Source organism: Hermetia illucens, chromosome 2 (assembly GCF_905115235.1).
Source record: "Hermetia illucens chromosome 2, iHerIll2.2.curated.20191125, whole genome shotgun sequence".
In the NCBI taxonomy this organism is placed as follows: Eukaryota; Metazoa; Arthropoda; class Insecta; order Diptera; family Stratiomyidae; genus Hermetia; species Hermetia illucens.
In genome coordinates this window covers 172645320-172665564 of record NC_051850.1, presented here as the reverse complement: position 1 = coordinate 172665564, position 20245 = coordinate 172645320, and positions in this window count along the sequence as shown.

Genomic DNA, 20245 nt, shown 5'->3' with positions numbered 1-20245 from the left:
AGGGACTCGTCTGCTCCTTACTGTAAAAATAAGCGCGCAACGAGTCGACTTGGCGATGATGTTATGCCGCCACGTCAACCACGCCCCTACCTCCGATGTCACGAGGCAGGTTCATCCGCTCCACGGCAGACTTTGGGTGATGCATTCGGAATTTGGACATAGTTGTCCGTATCCGCCGCTGGGCGTTTTCCAGGTCGGTCTTCGTCCACGGCAATATTCCGAATCCATAAGCCAGTGAAGGGATAGCGAATACATTCAACGCGCTTATTTTATTCTTCCCCTAGAAATGCGATTTCAGCACCAGCTTTACAAGTCGCAGGAATTCGGACAGCAGAGCTTCCTTCAGATCACCAACTCGAGCATGGGTTCCTTGCAGAATTCCTAGGTACTTGTAGAAGTTTGTCTCGGTCATAGCTTCGATGTGGAGGTCACCAATGCTATGTCCGGCATGCGGCTCGTGATGACCTTTGCGGATGGCTTGGATTCGACACTTGTCTAATCCAAACTCCATCCGAATATCACGGCTGAACATGTCTATTATTCGCAACAGATTTCTAAGGTGGTTGTCAGTACCAGCATACAGCTTGATGTCATCTAAGTACATCAAGTGTGTCAGTTCGCACTTAGCACGTAGGCCATACTTTATTGCAAAACCATGCCCTCTAGCATCATTCAGTAGCCATGAAAGGAGGTTCAGTGCCATACAAAACCAAAGGGGACTCAACGAATCCCCCTGGAAAATGCCCTTCCGTATACGGATGGGCTCTGAGGTATTAGCACCCTCAGCAGTACGGACTGATAAGGTGGTATGCCACCCTTCCATGGCTGTCGCCAAAAACTTTATTAGTTTCGGATCAATGCGATACAGATTTAGGATGTCGATTAGCCAGGTATGCGGAACGCTATCAAAAGCCTTGGCATAATCGATATAGCAACTGAAGAGGTTTCTTTGGCCTCTAGTTGCTTGTCCTACAACTACCGAGTCGATAATGAGTTGCTCTTCGCAACCCCTTGACCCCTTGGCCGTTCTGCTCCTCGGACAGAATGTTGTTGGTCTCGAGGTGCGCATTGATCCTTCCACTAATAATGGACGTGATGAATTTATAGAGGGTTGGTAAGCAAGTGATCGGTCTTGTGTCTGCGGGTTCCTGCACCGTGTCCTTCTTAGGGATAAGGTAGGTAATCCCAGCAGTGAGGAAAGGTGGAAATTCCTCCGGCCGACTCATGACCTCATTTATACTGCGTGCCAACCGACTGTGTACGCTGGTAAATTTCTTATACCAGAAATTCTGCACCCGATCCAGACCTGGGCCCCTCCAGTTCTTCGAGATATTTATGGCTCGTCGAACTTCCTCTTCGGTAACATCCGCAAAATTCATGCCAGGTGTATTGATATGGCGGGTGCCTTCGGCGGTGATCCACTCAGCATGCTGGGCAAGTAACCCCCAAAGTCCATCCCAATACTCTTTCGCTTCCGTCACCGAGAACTGTATTGTCTGGGTGCTCTGTTGGGATTCGTTGAGAGATCTGAAAAAATTCCGCTGGTTCCTCGCGTATGTTGCATTCTGGACACATCTGGAATAACTTTCGCCATACCGTCGTAACCGACTGCATATGACAGAAAGTTTCTGTTTTAGTGTGTCCAGAATTTCAACAACGGGTGTCTCACAGGGGATGGCATAGTTCCGGTAAACCCTCTGCACTTTATTTCTCACCCGTCGGCTGGCGTTGCCAGTGCTGATCTGAATCAGTCTAGCAATGTCCTGTCTTAGTGAGTCCCGCCGACGTTCCAGACGAATTTTCCATGGTGGATCTGTTTTGGCACCCAAACCAATAACATGAAAGCGAATCTTCTGACCGTGCAATCTGATAGCCGCAACTGCACCACAATATACAAGTGATTGTAGTTGCATCAGCGACATATCAGCACACAGTCGAGATGCAATCTCATCATTGATTTGAGATAGAATTCCCGGAGTTGCTGGAGATGCATATAGCCTGGGAATACCTGGTCTATGCAAAGGATCCATATCCGAGAATTCTATACACGCTCTTTGGAATTCGTCCTGAACCTCAGCGGAAACCTCAGCTGGACGGTGGGGAAGAGTGCTTCGGCGAGTACTGAACCTGTTGCCTGCAGTGCGGCGTGGTGTTGTTGATGCCGCCGCCTCTGCCCCCATCGACTCTCGGTCACCAGTTTCCCCGATGACTTCAAGTCGAACACGTTCCCTGATGGTGGCCGGGATTGTGTCGCTGCGAGTAATAAAGCGGTACTGGACTGCGACTCGCTGCACAGTTACGTGCGCGAATTGCGGGAAACGCTCGACGAATCTCTGGTGCAACAAGGGGCGGTAAGATGTTGTACCCGCCCCCGCCGTTATTTCGTAGTAGGAGCGGATGATGAAGAGGTTCATTTCTTCAGTCCATTTCATCCGCTTCCTACGCGAACTTGCTGAAGTGGTCGCCACAGATTGTGGCGAAACAGCTGCAGCAGGCGGAGCTGTGCTCCTGGTCGTCGTGGCGCCTAGACGTCGAACCGCCCCACGACTAGCGGTTTCGACGCCGTGCTGTCCATTACGAGAGCCCGACCCAGTCACCAAGTCAGACGACTCCCGCCGGTTATCCGTACCGGACCTCAAATTTCTCCTTCTTCTCATTGTTGGTGGTGCATTTTATCCCTAGCTGCCAGGTGTTGAGATAGCTTCCTTAGTGAGTAATTTGCAAGACTTCAAAGTTCCTGCACTTTCCTCACCTACCCCCTGAGACGCTGGGGTGGCGTACAGCCATTCAGACTGAAGCTATCCATCCCTCCTCCTTTGACAACCGAGCTTGGGACCGACTTCGGCGGAGTTATTATTATTTTTTTTTATTATTATTATTTTTCTCATCTGACGTTTCTCGTCACCTACTCTGTTCTTCACTCTTGTAGCGAGGTCTGAACTGAGTGGAGCGCCGGTGACGTCATCTGTCCGCTGGTATTCGCGACATTTAGAGTAAATTTCGAATACCGCGAATCCTGCCACGCCACAACATCCTCCAGGCTGGTGGGGCAGTGCAGAAACGCGCTGAGCAGTCTGGGCGGCACGCTCAAGATCCCCCTCCTCTGGGTTCCCGGTCATAGGAACATAGAAGGGAATGAGCGGGCTGATGGATTGGCGGGGCTCTGCTCTTGGCAGTCCTTTGGTGGGTATAGTCGGTGTCTCGCTGGCGACTGTCAAGGGCGGAATCTACTCACACTACTTAGCAACCGCGGACCTCAGGTGGCGAAGGCTCACCACATGTGCCAAGTCAAGGAGATTTGGTCCGCTTATAAAAAACTCGATCGCGAGCGCTCCTGTGTCAGACGCGTGCAAAAGAGGGGGAAATCCTCAGGCACTTCCTTTCCGATTGCCCAGTTCTAGCTAGAGTCAGGCTATGAACACTGGGTAAACCATTCTTTGGGCAGGTGCAGGGAGAGTGCTGATTTGCATCATGCATCCTACGGACTGGCTCTGAAGATCTGAGTTGGTCTCCGCCTCCCTGCATTTTGTGGCGTCAAAACGGCGCATCACAGGGCTAATTGGGTTACCCTACCTTCTCCAAAATTTCACTGAAATTTTATGTTTAATTTTTCGGAAAATAGTTTATTTTCTTTATTTTGTGATCTCGAAAATCCATAAACAGTGCAGTCTAGTCCAGAAAGATGATATGGAAATATAACCCCAGACCAGAGTATAGCTCCACTTACGTAAGCTACATTATACGCTAATTCAGTGTGAGTGCTCTTTATCAAACCCATACGTTTATACCAGTACTGGCAACTGGTTACTTATCTAATGAGAAAAGCATGTGATCATCGCCACGCCAGTTGTGTTCGATATGATCGATTTATGCAGTTGAGCAACTCAGCTAAGCCATATGAAATGCTCAATAATTGAACACTTTGCTGATTAGGTCATGTGATTCCTTCATAATTACAACAAGATCTTTGAAATTCCAAACATCACCTGGTGACTAAACTATTCTAATCTAAAGTATCTTCAAGTGTGTGTAATAGATCTTTCCTTTATATTCCACACAATGTGTAAATCCTGCATTAATCGCTTATGTGGAGCATTGGGACAATTATAAAAAGGCCTGAATTTTCAGATTTCTGCTCATATGTAGCATGTATGATAGTACATAAGTAACTTTTAAAATCATGTTTATTTCCACTGATAATGAAAGAATTCGGTCGACTCTTGTTTCTTATCTTATCATAATACCAATCCCATGATTTTATAAAAGAAACAAGACAAAAAATCAAACTTATGTTGCGTACTGGTACCCGGGGGGGTGGCAAGAGAATGAGTGGGACAGTGGGTAACTTCCAAGTTCACAGTCGAATCTTCGGTTGCCAGTTGATTACTCGATTTTAGCCGGTATTTCGTATAATTGCAATTTTCGCTCCTTTTTATGATTTAGAAGTTTCATCTACGAGAAGCATTGAATCGACGTAGGACCAAGATGAAGAGGTATTCCCGATGGTAAGTTCAAAAATCCCGATTTAATCTTAGATATTTCATGTTAGTTTTTTGGGATTGTGTATAGTGGTACCGGTCACGTATTCCTACCACCGTATGGATTTTCCAGTGCTTCCTTCAGATCGTTCAGGATTTTTTTTTTGGTGGCTTTCTTTATCGAAAATGTGGTTTCGCTTTTCCGGGCTGACGTCTAGCAAAGAAGTATCTTTTTGTTTATTTTGATTGATAAGGGGTCGAACCCGGGAGTTTGTTTAAGGGGATGCACCGTCAGTTGCAATGAGTTGCCTATGTGAGTGCATCGCGCTGATCTCGAGTATGTGCATGATGTGTGCATATCTCTTGTGCAATGACTGTATTCCCCATCGAACGCTCTGATTATGTAATTTTCCTATTTAGACCAATTATATCATTTTATAGAGGAAAGGTTACAAGTCACGACGACAAATGGAGGAGTAGTGTATGGCTGCGTGGCGACGGCGATCATTGGAATGTGTCTGGTGCCACTCCGCCCGCCACCACCACCTCAATCAACGTATTCGTCATCGTCAACACTAGCACCAGTTTCAGTCCCGTGCTGTTCAGTTCACTTGGTTCTTTGGGCCCATGTTAGCTTTCACATACTCCACATGTGATGAGAGTGTTCATATGTGAGGATCCGCAAACCATGCTAACTTAGAGCTGGTTCATATTCACCCTTGCGCACAGAGCGGTTCGAAAAGTTAAATTTGTCGGTGTTCTTTTGGAACAGTTTCTTCATCTAATTTTTTTTTTATTCATCTAAATGTTCTCGTTTCGGCATATGTGATTCCATATGGATTAGTGATTGCTAGTGCTGGTTTACTTGTTATCTTGTCGATTAGGTAACTTTTCATAACCGTGCTCAAAGTGCGTCTCTACACCTACACATACTGATATTATGGCTTAATAGCCCTCAACCGAGTGGAGTATACGCGCGTAGTGTCGCTATTTCTACCCACATTTAGAAGAAAACGATTCGCGGGCGATGTATGATAACAACACCTACGATTTCTACAGAAAAAGTTTGGGGTGAAAGGCGATCAGTAATCTACGAACACATTCCATTATCGTTGAATTCCGGACATATTCACTAGTGTATAGTGTACGATATTTACCCTGCAGGAGCATATTGGGATTATCGTTGAAGAATGGGTGCTCGTGGAACAGAAACCATCTACGTTGCTGCAAAGATACATATGTATACGAACGATACACACCTGTTATCACTCACTTATCATTGATATCAGAAAAATTGTGATGACATGTTAATAGTGGTTGTTAGGAGAACGAGCTGGAAGTGCTAAATGAATACGCATATGATGCAGCTTTTAAGATAAAGTATCTTTAGGAATTGGTATCCATGCCCTAATACCCATTTCTGACTGCAGATACATTCCCTTTTTCGTCCTCCTTAACTGAGTGACCGGGGGTCACTTAAGGAAGTCGTCCACCACTTGAAAGAGACTGCTCCCAACAACCTAATAACCAATTACTCCTGGAGCTGTCCCATCAAACCATACCTAGGCCACAAGCTTCCGTGCCAATTCCACTTTACTCACTCTTGGGGCGAGAGCTACGCTAATTTCTTTGCTAATCGAATGAATGGCAACTCTGCCTGGAAACAGGCCCCAAAGAATCTCTCCTCATATCACTGGACTGGATGTGCAACGGGGGCCCAAGCGCGTGTCAGATACTCTTGGAGCCCCGAAAAGCAGCGTGGCGGCAACATGTGAACGTACGCGAACGTGAATTACGCGCATTTTGAGGTCGTCAGCGGCTCAAAATATTTTAAGCCGCGAGGACAAATGTCTGTGCGCGTGAGGCCGATCTATGTTGATCTGCTCAGGCATTTATAGAATTCATTCAGTAAAGCGGAACACACTTGCTGATCAGCTCCGGAAAGTTCATTCTCGGGATTGGAGCAGATGGGTGTCTGCCGATGGGTGCGAAGCATCGTAGTGCTGACGAGCTCGTTCTTCAGATTATTCCGTTTCGTCTTCTATAGTGTCTACTTCACGTTTAGTGGTTGTTCTGATAGTTCCTGGAACCATCGCTTTGCCACTTAGCCAGGTTTACTCCAAACGCGGAATTCCCATATTGCATATTCGCTTGATGCATCCACTCCTGTGCGTCCTCCCATTACGTAAGACTCCCCCCATTGGGATGTCTTTACCACCGTTTTTCTGATGGTCCATAACTTCCCCAAGAAACTATTTCAAATCATTTTGGATCAGGTTTGGTGCTTTTTGTGCTTCATTAGGATGTAACCGAAGCTCTCCATGGAACAGAGATCAGACCTGGAATCCGGAGCTTGTCGAGTTAGTGCACTGGTGTCGTGGTCGCCACGTTTGCCGCTGTTGTAATTGAAAACATGTCAGCAATTACAATGAATCGAATTCCTATCTCGTGAGTCAGCATGCCTACTTGCATGACGTTCCGATCCGCGCGCGAGCTCACTAGCTCCAAACCAGTCGTTTGGAATTTGGTGGAGTGGACGAGTGGTTGAACAACTTGTTGCGTTCCATTCTGCTTCTGCATTAGAAGTACTGTTGGAGGTTACCATACAACTGCGAACTGGTCACAGAAATGTGTGTGGATTGCGACAATCGCGATCGCGACGTCAATGCCGACGTTAGCCTCAAGTTTGACGATATGGGACGCCATATGATTGTAAGCGCCTACCCTCGTCTGATGTGACTCTGACTCTGGCCTCGAATCTTGGATTCATGAATCTTCAGCTCCAAGTCGGGCTTGAATCGCGCGATCTTGTGAATGAAATATTTCTTCAACTGGAAACAGTATCTTTTGGACGCAGGCGTATAATAGTGGCGACCGACTACCTAGAATGACGGAATCTAGTGAAGTGTGCATTGTAGTACGCAGTAGTTTTCCTACTATTAGTGATCGCTAGTTGTGCTGTTTGCGAGTGCTATTTTCAGCCCTAATCGATTCCAGTCGTGTTCCCTTATCTCATCTAGAAACGCGATTCACAGGGAACACCCAGCAACGTAAGTGAGGCAGATTAGATGTGTAAAAAATCTCTCGGTCGTTTGGTAACGGTAAAAAAATTTCTCGAGTTCATTCATTAGATAACTAGCTGTAAGATGCCGTGCTAGCCCACTAATTCCTACTTTGAGAACTGTAGGATTAACGCGATCTTCCCAATACTCGTGAAGTGTTGTTAATTGTTATGAGCAGTGGAGCAGTCTATTCAAGAGTATCTGGCCGAGCTGCAGTGTTCCGAGATAAGAGCATACTATCTTTTTGCGCAGATTCATCATTAACGAAACCGGTTTTCGATTTGATTTTACTTATTAACTGAAAAGTGAGATCATTTTGAAAGCTGATTTTGTCCAAAAATTCAACCCGAAACCAGCAGACAGAGGAAAAGGCAAAGCATGGGATGCACTGGAACGTGGCTTCCGATCACATAGCGGTAATGGTGGAGCAAATTCCTTTGGTAAGTATAACTCAATGAGGGTTCAGTTTGCTCGTGACGCTTGATTAATCTTACAATTCAGGACAGAGTGAGTACCCATACCCACATACACACACCCAATACAATCATTTATACAAACATTCATTTTTTTATTACTTAAAAATTTTTCTATTTTCGAGATTCTCACTCGGCATTTTTCCTAATGCGTAATCTTTAACCTTGCGATCATCCAATTTGGCGGCCACTATCTACGACAGCATCACAGTTAACGCTTCTTTCGGTGAACGAACATCCGCCGCACCAACTGTTAGTGGAGGTCATCACGACTTCATTCACAACTATGAGATGGAGCTTTTACATATCAGATGGAGCTTTTCGATATCGAAAAGTGACGCCCCAATATGTGAACTGTGTGTCTTGGATAATTGGAACAACCGTGGCATATAGCCAACAACTAATAGAGTGGAAATGAAAAAAAACACTCAATGGAAAACATAGAAATGATGGAGTGTTTAACTGTTCGCAGATATACGAGCACAAATAGATTGAAGATTTGAGTCAACTAAGTTCATTCGTACTTTGTGGAATGCGGAGAGAAGGGATGTGGTTACGCATTTAAAAAATGATGACTACCATGCCTTCAGCCGGAACTTAACTGAACCTTAGATTTGTTTTCCAGAAATAGGGCGTGCCTTGAGTCACAAATTGCAAAAAAGTATTTTTTTCTAATTTGGAAATTCCATGTTATTTCCCAATTTTCAGTAACTGTGGCAAGTATTATAATAATTTTGGAGCAGTTTATCGGAAGTATCTGTTGCATGTTTGAATGTTTCCTTTGTAGATTTCAGTATTATAGAGAGCGACAGGACGGACGACATTGCGGTAAATTTAAGATTTAAGACGTTCGTTGATACGTCGATCACAACGAACACTAGTTGTGGAACGCCATTTCATCCAGGTTGCGTTAATGCGTGAAGCAATTTAAAGCGCAGTTCTCCATTGGCATTATAGCGTTGAACCGAGGTATTTCAATTGGCAGGTCACTTCCGCTGACAGTACTGTGTTTCATGGGGATCGATCGTCAAAAATTCAGTATTAGTTAGATTCAATCCGAGACCGTGTTGCATGAGGCGATCATTCCATTTTTGAACAAGTTACTCGAGATCATTTTTGCTATCAGATGCTAGAAAAACATCATCTGCATAAAGCAGTGTATAGGGGGCTGGACGTTGGCTGTCCCGTGTGACACTATCCATAACAAAAGCAAAGCGGAGTGGTGAGAGGGCACTTCCTTGATGAACACCGACAGTTTTGATACTTTTCGAATCGTGGTAGAGCAATTGAACCCAGCGGACGAGTTCTTCTGGCCCTAAGTGTTGTCGTAGAGCATACCAGATGAGTTCGTGTGGCACACGGTCAAACGCTTTCTCAAGATCCAGAAATGCAATGTAAAGAGGGCGATTATTATTATTCTGTTAAGGGAAAGTCGCACCGCGTCCTTGAAGAACTATTGTGCCCCTTTTGATCATAGTATCTCAAGCAGGCCAGTAACCGTTAGGAACTTTAGTATGTTCCCCACTTCCAGAAGTTTCAGCTTTGCATCTGGTATTAAGTGGTCTCCCAGATGTATCGACCTACTTTGCACAAGTGGCGGACACTGTCCCAGGACGTGCATAGAGGTTTCGTCCTCCTCCTCACAAAAGCTGCAGGCAGTGTCCGTAGATATCCCTAGCTTCCCTAGGTGATAGTTCAGCCGACAATGACCAGTGAGAATTCCCACTACGATTCGGAGGTTCTTTTTGGTGAGGTTTAAGCAATCCTTTGTACGCATGGGTTCGTATCCCCCAATAAGCACCCTGGACTGTTCCATCCCTGGTAGGCCCGCCCAATACAGTTCCCTCAACGGTTTCTCTTCGTTCCTTAGATTCATAGCCATGAAACCATTTCCGATTCCACAGAAGGGTTCTGGCCCGTGTAAAGGCATCCCTGCTCCGTTCTTGGCTAGTTCATCTGCTGCCTCATTGCCTTCCAACCCAGCATGGCTTGGAACCCAAAGTATCCAGACCTTGTTGGACGAGCCGAGTGTATTCAGTCTCTTAAGGCATTCCCATGCCAGTTTGGAGTTCACCTGGTTGGACCTAAGTGCCTTGATCGCTGCTTGGCTATCGGTGAGAATAGCTATGTTCTGCCCCCTGTAGTTCCTTTGCAGATTAAAGGAGGCACATTTGTCTATGGCGTAAATTTCCGCCTGGAATATGCTAGTGTACCTGCCCATTGGCTCAAAGTACATTTTCCTTGGACCAATGACACCGGCACCCGCTCCCTCTGCTGTGAGGGATCCGTCAGTGTACCAAGTAATCAGTTGCTGGTTTAAGCCGTATGTCGCAGCCACGCTCTCCCAGTTTGCCTTGTTACTCCAACGTGTTTCAAACTTCTTATCGAAGTGAATCCTCGTTGTCATGTTGTCCCTCGGTATGAGTAATTCGGGATACCGCCTAGAAAGGATATCAATCTTCCTTCGATTTAGGCAGTTCATCCAGTACTCCACCCTGTGGACAGCCTTGAGTGGTGTTCATGATAATAGAATTTGTACCTGTTTGTACCTCTATTTGTCTGCTTTCTAGCATTTTGCCCATCCAGAGTGCCAGGGTGTTTCCCACTCCTTTGCGGCTCAGGGCATCCTGTATCTCTGTGTGCGATGTGTTGTCGAATGCTTCTTCGATATCCAAAAACACGCACAGTGCAATTTCTTTTATTTCTATGGCGTCCCGTAGTACCTCTGTCAGCTGATACAGAGCAGTTTCAGTTGACCGTCCTGCCCGGTAAGCGTGTTGACAGTGATGTAGGGGATTACGCTTTAGAACGTTAGTTCTAATATAATTGTCTATGACCTTCTCCACCGTTTTGAGTACGAACGATGTTAGGCAGATTGGTCTGAAAGATTTAGGGTGAAAAGGATCCTTTTTACCCGCTTTCGGAATAAAGACCACTTTGCTCGTCTCCATGCCCTCGGTATGTAACCCAGTGCTATGCTCCCCCTTACCACCCTCAGAAGAGACTCTAAGATAATTCTTAGGCCTCTCTGGATAAGTGCTGGGAAAATGCCATCTACTCCGGGAGATATCATTGGTTTGAAAGTTTCCACTGCCCATCTTAGCCTAGCTTCTGAGCATACCTCTTTTGCTAGTTTCCAGCTCTCTTTCCTTCCCCTTTTATTCGTTGTTGGGGTGTCAGGCAGATTGTTGTCGCCTGCCGCCGAGGGGTAGGACCCCGGGAAATGAGTTCTGAGAAGCAGGTGTACCCTGTCCTCCTCATTCTCTTCCTTTTTCAAGCCGACAGAGGATATTCCCCCGTCTTTGGCTACAGCCTTGTACAGCCTGGTTGCTTCTGTGATCTGTTCAATCCCTTCACAGAATTCCCTAAAGCTGTTCCGTTTCGCTTCCCTGATCGCGTTGCTATACGCAGTCAGTGCATTTTTATACCTCCGCCAGCCCCCGGTTTGTTTTGCCCAGTTAAAGAGTTTTCGTACCTCCGTTCTCATTCTGGCTAGGTTCTTGTTCCACCATGGTACATCCCTTGATGACTTGACTGTCTTGGCCGGACAGCTGCCTCATATGCGTCAATGACGATTGTGTTGAGGTTTTCCACCACCGTTTCTAATTCCAGTTCGCTCCTGATGTCACCGCTCCCTCGAAGGTGGGCAATGTTGTTGCTCAGGTGCGTTGTGTAGGATTCCCAATCCGTTCTCTTGGGATTCCTTATTATTCATTTTATTTCGGAGTTACCCTCAATGTCGAATCTGATTATCCTGTGATCAGACATTGAGGGTTCATCCGACACCCTCCAATTCCTGACCATCCCGTTCATTAAGGTATTTCCTAGAGTTATATCTGTACCTCTTGTCTGGTGCTGGTCACAAATGTTGGAGTGTTCCCTACGTTGTATATTTATAACTTATTGCTAAGAATAAATTCGAGAAAGTACTCACCTCTACGATTAGTGTCGCTGCTTCCCCACACTTCGTGGTGGGCGTTGGCATCGTAACCGAGAAGAAGTGGTAACGCCCTTTCCTCGCAATACTTCGTCAGCTTTGCGACTTGTTCCGGTGGAGCCCGGCTCTCGTCTCCTGGGAAGTATCCCGATGCTACAACTGCCTCTCGAGTGCTCCTCCCGGCTTCCAATGAGACTTGGATAGCCACAAGGTCCCCGGTTAAGAACTCTGAAAGACATATGTATTTTAAATTACGTTTGAGAATTATGCAAGCTCTTGGTTTTTCACAAGAGGAGTCCCAAATTACCTGCATGTCTCCTCCTTGCAGACCGCGAATCTGCCCCCGGTACACCCAAGGCTCCTGAGCCAGCACTATTCCAATGTTCTCCTTGGAATTTGCCCTTGCAATCACTGCAGATGCAGCTCTCGCATGGTGGAGGTTTATCTGAGCTATCTTAGTGCTGGCTAATGGCTCCGTTATTGTTTGGAGCTCTTCTCCACTGTCGGAGTGTCACCCTCCTCCTCCGAAATATCGCTTTCCTGCGCGTCGCTGTCCACCCCGAGCCCTAGGAGTCCTAGGTCTAGGTCGTCCAGCTTCTGCTCTTCACTGGGCAGTAGGTCTATTTCCCTGGTTGATCCAGTTCTTTCCGCCTCTATGGCTTCCGCGACTTCTTCAGGGACCTCGGTAAGTTTTTCACCCGATGCCTCCTCCGAGGTCTCTTTCCTTGGCTTTTCCTTGTGCACATGCACGGGTATGTTGCCAAACCGGTAGTTGATATGACAACTCCAACGTTTAATTGCCTACAGGGATCGGTCATCTACCCCGATCGTGAGGAGTTTACCCTTTCCCTCCACCTTGCTTCTGAAGACTCTCCATAGTCGAGTATGGAGATCTTCATTCTGAGCAATTAGAAGTCTCATAAGGTCTTCCGTTTCTATTGCCGCGGCCTTTGGCAGAAAAACTGTCACCATGTGGGCTCCTGGTATATCATCCCCAGCACATGTTGACAGTTCTACCCCTTCCCAGCCTGGCAATCTAGGAACTATGGTTCTAACCTATTCTGCGGTGCTTTCCGTCGCGCAGTCCACCAGTATAAGGCCTGGTCGAAAGCGTATCCCGGTGAACACCAGTTTCGACGTCCAACCCTTGATCATCTGCTTGACGACAAGTTCCTCAATGATTTCCTGTTCCTCCCGAGTGAGTATTTGCTCGGGAACCTTTTTGGCAGTATGGCCAGTCGAATGCCCTTGACCGCACTAGCATAGCTAATGCCGGGGGGTCCTGCCTTCATCCCTGACCTGCCCCCTTCATGCGGGCTGATCTCTGCTGCTCCCCGCTTTCTCGGCTCCGGTAGAGATGGCTTAGGTCTGTCCTGAGCCTTCTTAAGGGCCTCTTCTGGTTTCAGGTCTTCCTTCAGATAGCGCAGGTACCGTTTAACCCCGGCGCCACTGAGACCTGTTTCCTTCCTGACGTCTGTTATATTTATCTCAGACGTGCTTTTGCTGGTCCCTGCTCTTTGAGCAGTGGTGTTCGTTGGCTACAGTCCACGCAGTATACCAATGCTCACCTTGGATCCACTGCTTGACGTCCCAGCTTCTCCCTTCTTGGGTGTAGTCACCTGGCTCTCAGTAATTCGGAGACGTGCCTCCGCCTGATTAACCAGTTTTGGTGCGGTACGGGGCCCCGATTTTTTGGTTTTTGTTTTCTTTTCTAGTTTTGTACTCATTTGATTCCTACGAGAAGGGGGTTAAGAAGTCCGCCGTGCCATAGCCCCCCGTAGCACAATAAGGTCTAACTTACTCACTGCGGCGACCAGGTATCAGTGAGGCTCCGTTCGAATACAGTCAGTTACCCCCGACTGCAAACTATCCTATGGGCACGGTTCGCATGACACCCTGGATTGGAGAGGTGTTTTTCGACTCCCCAGTCTAGATCCGTAGCGTTTCGTTAATAGTAGGGTCACCTCGTACAGGGTGTGGCTATCACCACTCACTAACGGTCTTGGTAGACGAGAGGCTTGGCCCCTGAAAAGGCACACACCGTCCCAGAGGAGAGACAGCTCATCCTTAGAGAGAGATAGGTTGGCCTCAGGGAGCTATGTTCCGCATCAGTCTATCCTGCAGTGCATTGCTTGACCCCAAAGAGGGCGATGCTTCTCACGATGTTTCTCCATGAGTAACCGCGCAGCGTATATTGCGTCAGTAGTTCCGCAGTTTTGACAAATCCTGCTTGATTGACAGTTATTTCAACGAATTCGCGGATACGATTGTCAAGAATGAGTTCAAAAATTTTCATGGTGTGGGAAAGTAACCGGATCGGACGGTAATTTGCACATTCTGCTGGATTACCTTTCTTTTTCCATATTGGAGCTGTGGTACTTTTTTGTCAGTCAGATGGTGTTCTACCTTCTTGAATAACCCGATTAAAGAATTCACCGAGCCACAGTGTTGGGTCCCAGCTATTCGGTTTTCAGAGTTCAGATGCGATGTCGTCAGGTCCTGTGGCTTTCCCTGATTTCATTCGTTTCATTGCTCCCTCGATTTCAGTTGCGCTGACAGTTAAGTCCTTGAGGGTTTTACGTGAGCACCTGTCTGGAAGACTCAATCTCACGGTCTTCTTAAGACACGAATTGATTTTGTAACCACAATCAGAGCCCCGCTGAGACAATCAACAACGGTACCAGTCTATACCAAGTGCATGGCTTAGCATTCATACTGGTGGATGCAAGACCTCCCTAATTCTCTACCGAACTAAGGAGTATGGCACCCGTGTTGAAACGCAACAACACGTCGAGGCCCGAAGGTCACTTCTCGCTTGAGCATCACCATAACCCCCATGAAGCTCCCACTAGTGGGCCAACCGGAAACGACCGAGCTGTACTCACATACAACGGGAGTTCACCTGAAGCATGAGAGTCCAGGGGCTATCCCGGTTCCCAATGTACCAGTATACCCCTGGTAAGGTTTCGTGGCCAATTACCACTTCAGATGAGTCCCCGTGCAGACTCGGGTCTGATCGCCCTGATTAGGCCTTTGGAGCATTCGCCTACTGCATCACGGCCGGCAAGCCAAAGTGGGTACAGCGTGTCCCGGTGCCACCACTATGGAGGTTCTCCTCAGCCACTTGGTTTTGGTTTGGCCGACAGAGTTGCCGCCCCGTCTTCCTCATCGCCACCTCTGAGCACCAGTTGTGCTGACAGGTGGAACTGCTTGTGGAATTGGAGGATGAGCAAATTCTAAAGCTGAAATCTGCCCGAAGTATTCTCGCCATCTATAATATCTGTCGCAGCTCGACAGTTGGTAAGCAAAGTATCATTCTTGTCATTAACGCAACAGAAGTGTTCGATGTCCTGTGTGCATTCGTTTCGGCTTACAGATTTCTCTCGCCATTCCCGAGTGTCCAGTTTATCGTAAAGATTTTTGTAATGGGCTGCTCGGGTGACAGCGATCGCTTTTTTTTGCTTCCCGGTTGGCATTTTTAGAAATTTGCCAATTGGCCAGCATTTTATCGTCGAGAAACTTGCGAATAGCGGCGTTTATTTTCACGGACCTTTATTTGAGCATCGTCACTCCAAAACCAAGTATCTTGATTGATATACCGCTTATCCAGCTTGGTGCACTCGAGGATTGCAGAGGCCGCTTTGAGGATCGTGTCTTTCATTTGGTTCCACGATTCTTCCACATTCGTTATGGTTGGTGATCACGTAAGTGAGATCATTTCTCCTTCTCACGAAATCGCCACCATTTAATGCGCGGCGGGCCAGTGCGTTCCTCACGTTTTATCGGTGGCTTAATTCGCAGGACGGCAATCAACAGTTGATATTAAGTTGCGATGGTGTCATTGAGAACGGAGTACGGCGTACGGCATTGAATCCCCTAGGCACCAATATGGTTACCAAGGCTGTCGACCAACGAAACTCCCCTAACAAATTAGCCAGCCGTGAACCCGACTGCGCGAGATAATATGAGGTACCAGCCGGCACGTGCTGGAGCTAACCTGAATGTTAGCAGTTCGGCAAGGTGAGGGCCGAGGTTCTTGGTTTGTCAAATATTATCTCCCTGTCAAGACACAAAGATTTCATCACGTGCCTTAACTCAATAGTCAACAAAAATAAACCCATCCGCGGTAAACTACTCTAATAGAGACATGAAGTTTCGAGTCGGGTTGATATCACCGAAAATTTCAATCCCAAAGGAGCTAAACTGGCAGCTAAACACAATCACAAAAAAAAACCTAACTCGTGCCAGATGGACGGGGAAGGTTCAGCTCTGAGCCGATTCCGGCATCTACGCCACGAGTGGCCTCCACCTTCTTTTCCTCTTCATGGGGGGCCAGATGACATGGTGGCCCTGCGACGGCCCATCCAGCCTAAAGGTCCGCCCCTGTAGCTTCCAACATAATGGGGGGAATCCTAAATAAATGGGAGAGCTGAAGCCTTCCTGAGGAGATTAGAGCAAAATCAACGCAATTAATTTATAATTACTTTTGCAAAAAATCTGTGAGATAAAAATGTAAATTTTTTTTAGGTAAAAAGTTGATAGCCAATACTATCAACTCAATTACATTGATATCAAACGTTTCGCGGCTGCAGTATATACAGAATCAAACAGAAATTTGGTGCAGAATTTCAATCAACAAGTGGCTCAATAGATGCAAATAGCATCTGAATTTGGTTGTAGATGTTTGGAAAAAAACTGACTCCATTTCTTTTTAATAAAAATAATGAGCCATTCAGTTTCGATGTAGTCTCTGTTTTGCCAAGGTTAAACTCAACAGTCTTTTCCGAGTTTGCCTTTTTGACGAATCATCGGTATATGCATCGATTGACAGATCAAGTATTGTGAAAAGAAGGCTTGGTGAAAAATTTAAAGAAGATTGCATCGTAACGAGAGTCAATTGTCCATTGAGTATTATAGCCTGGACAATTATTGGCAACAAAAGAACTGGGCGTCTATAAATTGTCCAAAAACTGCTCTATGCCAAAAGGTCAAAAGAATATATTTTTTTTTAGAAAAAAGCCAAACAAAAGCCTTTGATCGGCCTGGTAATTCACCGGAACTTAACCCCACTGAAAGCGTTTGAGGATCAATAAAAAACACGAAATTTTCAAGAAACATTTTATGAATTAGATACAGATACAGCGATGAAATAAAAATAAACTGCATTCAATGTATTGAAAACTGTAAGAAGTGTTACCCCAGCAGAAGATGGTTTGATTAAATTACATTTTTATTTTATTTTTTTATTTTTCATTTAAGAACCAACGTTTTTAAGGTTTTGTGTGAAACAAAACTTTATTAAAATCGATGCAATCATCCTGTCTGTTTGACCTTCTGTCTGTCTGTGTAAAATAAAGAAAATTAACTCTGAGGACCGACAAAGTTGTACAAATTAACCGGAAATACGAATAATCGGTGTATCAATTATCGCGATTCCACTGTATTGGAAGAGGACCGTTTGAAGAGGAAAAAACTTGTAGAAATGATTGGATGCTTGGATTGGTGCGAGTAGTAACTGACTGATTTCGGTTACCCCCATAACGCCGGAAGTGCCGTTCCGTCATGGCTGTCGTCAACCTCTCCGTCTACTTGAAACTGACGGAACCTAATAGCATAAAATTCAGCCGAATAAACAAAGGTTCGGAAATCCTTGACTTGGTTTGGCTATGATTTGATAGGTGCAAATCTGTTCAAAATATGATTTCTTTTGTATGTTGAGGCCGAAAATCAGATGAATGGACGGACTCAAGGCTCCCTCAATTTATTCTCTATTTGATTTCTATGTGTCTGTCTGGTACACACATTTCTGTGGAAAATGACGTATCTATCGACAAAAAATTTTTTGAGTCTATTGAAATAGAGTTTAGGGTCCAGAAAGAATACTTCGGCAAAGGCGAAGTCCGACAGAAACCGGTCGGGACTTCAAAAAGGGTATACATTGCTGTAGGCAAACATGATTAAAAGAGTGAATGCGGAGCTGTACTCGGTGACGGTCCTTACGGAAGTGTTAGGGAGGGTAGGTCAGACTAAAAATCGGAAGAAGAGCACGCAATGAGGCCCAAAATTACGGAAGCATGATTGGTGACATCACGGCAGTGGTTATGTGCGGAGTTAAGATACGAGGTTAAGTCAAACTCAAACGGAAATAACTCCAAAAACCATTTGGTTTTTATTTTTCTACATAGGTTCCTGATTCTGTCGTTATACAAAGTACACCTTTGACCTGCAGCATCTTTTTGCTCGCTTGTTTTGATTCAGGAGTGTAGTGGTGAACTCATGTCTCATTACAGATGAATTCTCATTACTGAGAAGACATTCTTCTATAATACTTTAACACACAAGTTAATAACCGCTGGCAAATTTCCAAACAGGTTTTTTTATTAGGAAAAAGAACCCCTCGTACTGATATCTTTGACAATCCCAGTTCCTCTCTAATGGCAGAATGTACACTTCCTTCACTTAGAATTACTCAGCATCATCATCAACGGCACTACAACCGGTATCCGGTCGAGGCCTGGCTTAATAAGGAACTCCAGACACTCCCGTTTTGCGCCGAACTCCACCAATTCGATATCCCTAAAAGCTGCCTAGCGTCCTGGCCTACGCCATTCTTCCATCTCAGGCAGGGTCTACCTCGTCTTCTTTTTCTACGGTAGATATTGTCCTTATAGACTTTTCGGGTTGGATCATCCTCATCCATATGGATTAAGTGACCCACAAACCGCAACCGCAACTTACTTAAGCAGCAATTTGCTCGTCCTACTCCGAAAGCTCGAAGTTCGAGGACATTCATCATGACTGATTTTTACAATTTCGCGCCCCTGGTATTGGATTTTGCAGTTTCAGTCCCTGAATTGCGCCGGTAGACGGTTTTGGCATGCTCGCCACATTACACACTATTCTTTTCGGATCGTTGTAGGCAAATTTAAGCTAGCGCTCGAGTTTTCCTGGTACTAGGTGTTGTCGCAGAGCATACCAGATGAGTTTGGGTGGCACACGGTTGAATGCTTTCACGAGATCCAGAAATGCAATGTAAAGAGGACGAAGCTTCTCCATGAGTAAGCACGCTCTAATACAATTGTGAAGAATGCATTGAAAAATCTTCATGGTATGGGGCAGCAACCGGAACGGACGGTCACTGTGGCTCCAGGTTGGGCGGCGACTACGATGAGAGTCCAGCATTGCATCACTTTGATACCAAGCGAGCTAATATGAGGAAGCGGACGGCACGTGCGGGAACTAACCCGAATTCTAACAGTTCGGTGAGATGATGGCCCAGGTTCTTGGATTTCAAATATTACCTCCCTATAAGGGCACAGACGTGCCTTGACTCAATAGTAAAAAAATTAAACCCACCCGGGGAAAACTACTCTAATAGAGACATGACGAAGGGACAAAATCACAAAGAAAACTAACGCATGCGCGGTGGACCTACGCTACGAGTGGCCTCCTCCTTCCTTTCCTCTTCATGGGGGGCAGATAACATGGTGATTTGCACTTTCTACCTTTCTTGAGTTTCCATCAATGACAAATTCCATCCAATTAAAAGATGCTCATGTGTGTATATTCTATTATTTTCATCAGAATCGAAGGAATGATATTACGAAAGTCTTGTCCTTGTTGTATTGTTGATGTGGTCTTTCAGAATTAAAGATTTCGTTATTGTCCTGCCCCCCCCCCCCCCCCTGCCTCCCGTACCTATTTTAGAGGGGACTGATGTCCCAAAGTTTCACATGCTTTGCCATTATTTCTCCTAAAGGCAATGACGCTTGACTTATCTCTGTTTAACAAGTTTTTGTAGTCGCCAAATCCAGCCAATCCAGCGACTGCTTTCGACCATAGCAGGATGATAAAGTCATCTGCGTATTGGTAGATGTCAGTTAAGTCATCGAATTTGGAGAGAAGCGAGGTTATGTACAGATGTAAAAGTATCGGGCTGAAAACACTTCTTTAGGGTAGGCTATTGTTTACCGAGCACGACCACTCATCCAGCTCCAGCTTCCTGTACTCCAGAAAGCGCAGAGTTCGAGAGTATACGCCAGATAGCATGTTTTTCTCTTTCATAGTATAGCAAGAAGGAGAAGGTCCACTCTTTCGTGCACCTTGTTGATGTCAAAGGACACTGCTTTCACGCCTCTGCCCTTACCCTTTCATACAGAGATTTTCAGCAACAGGTCATTTAAGCATGTCGTGGTCGATTTCTGTTTTCTGTACGCATAGCAATGCTCCGCAGGCACGTATTTTGTTTCTAGGAAGAAGGAAACTCTTTCTTGACTATACCGTTAAAGTCTGAAG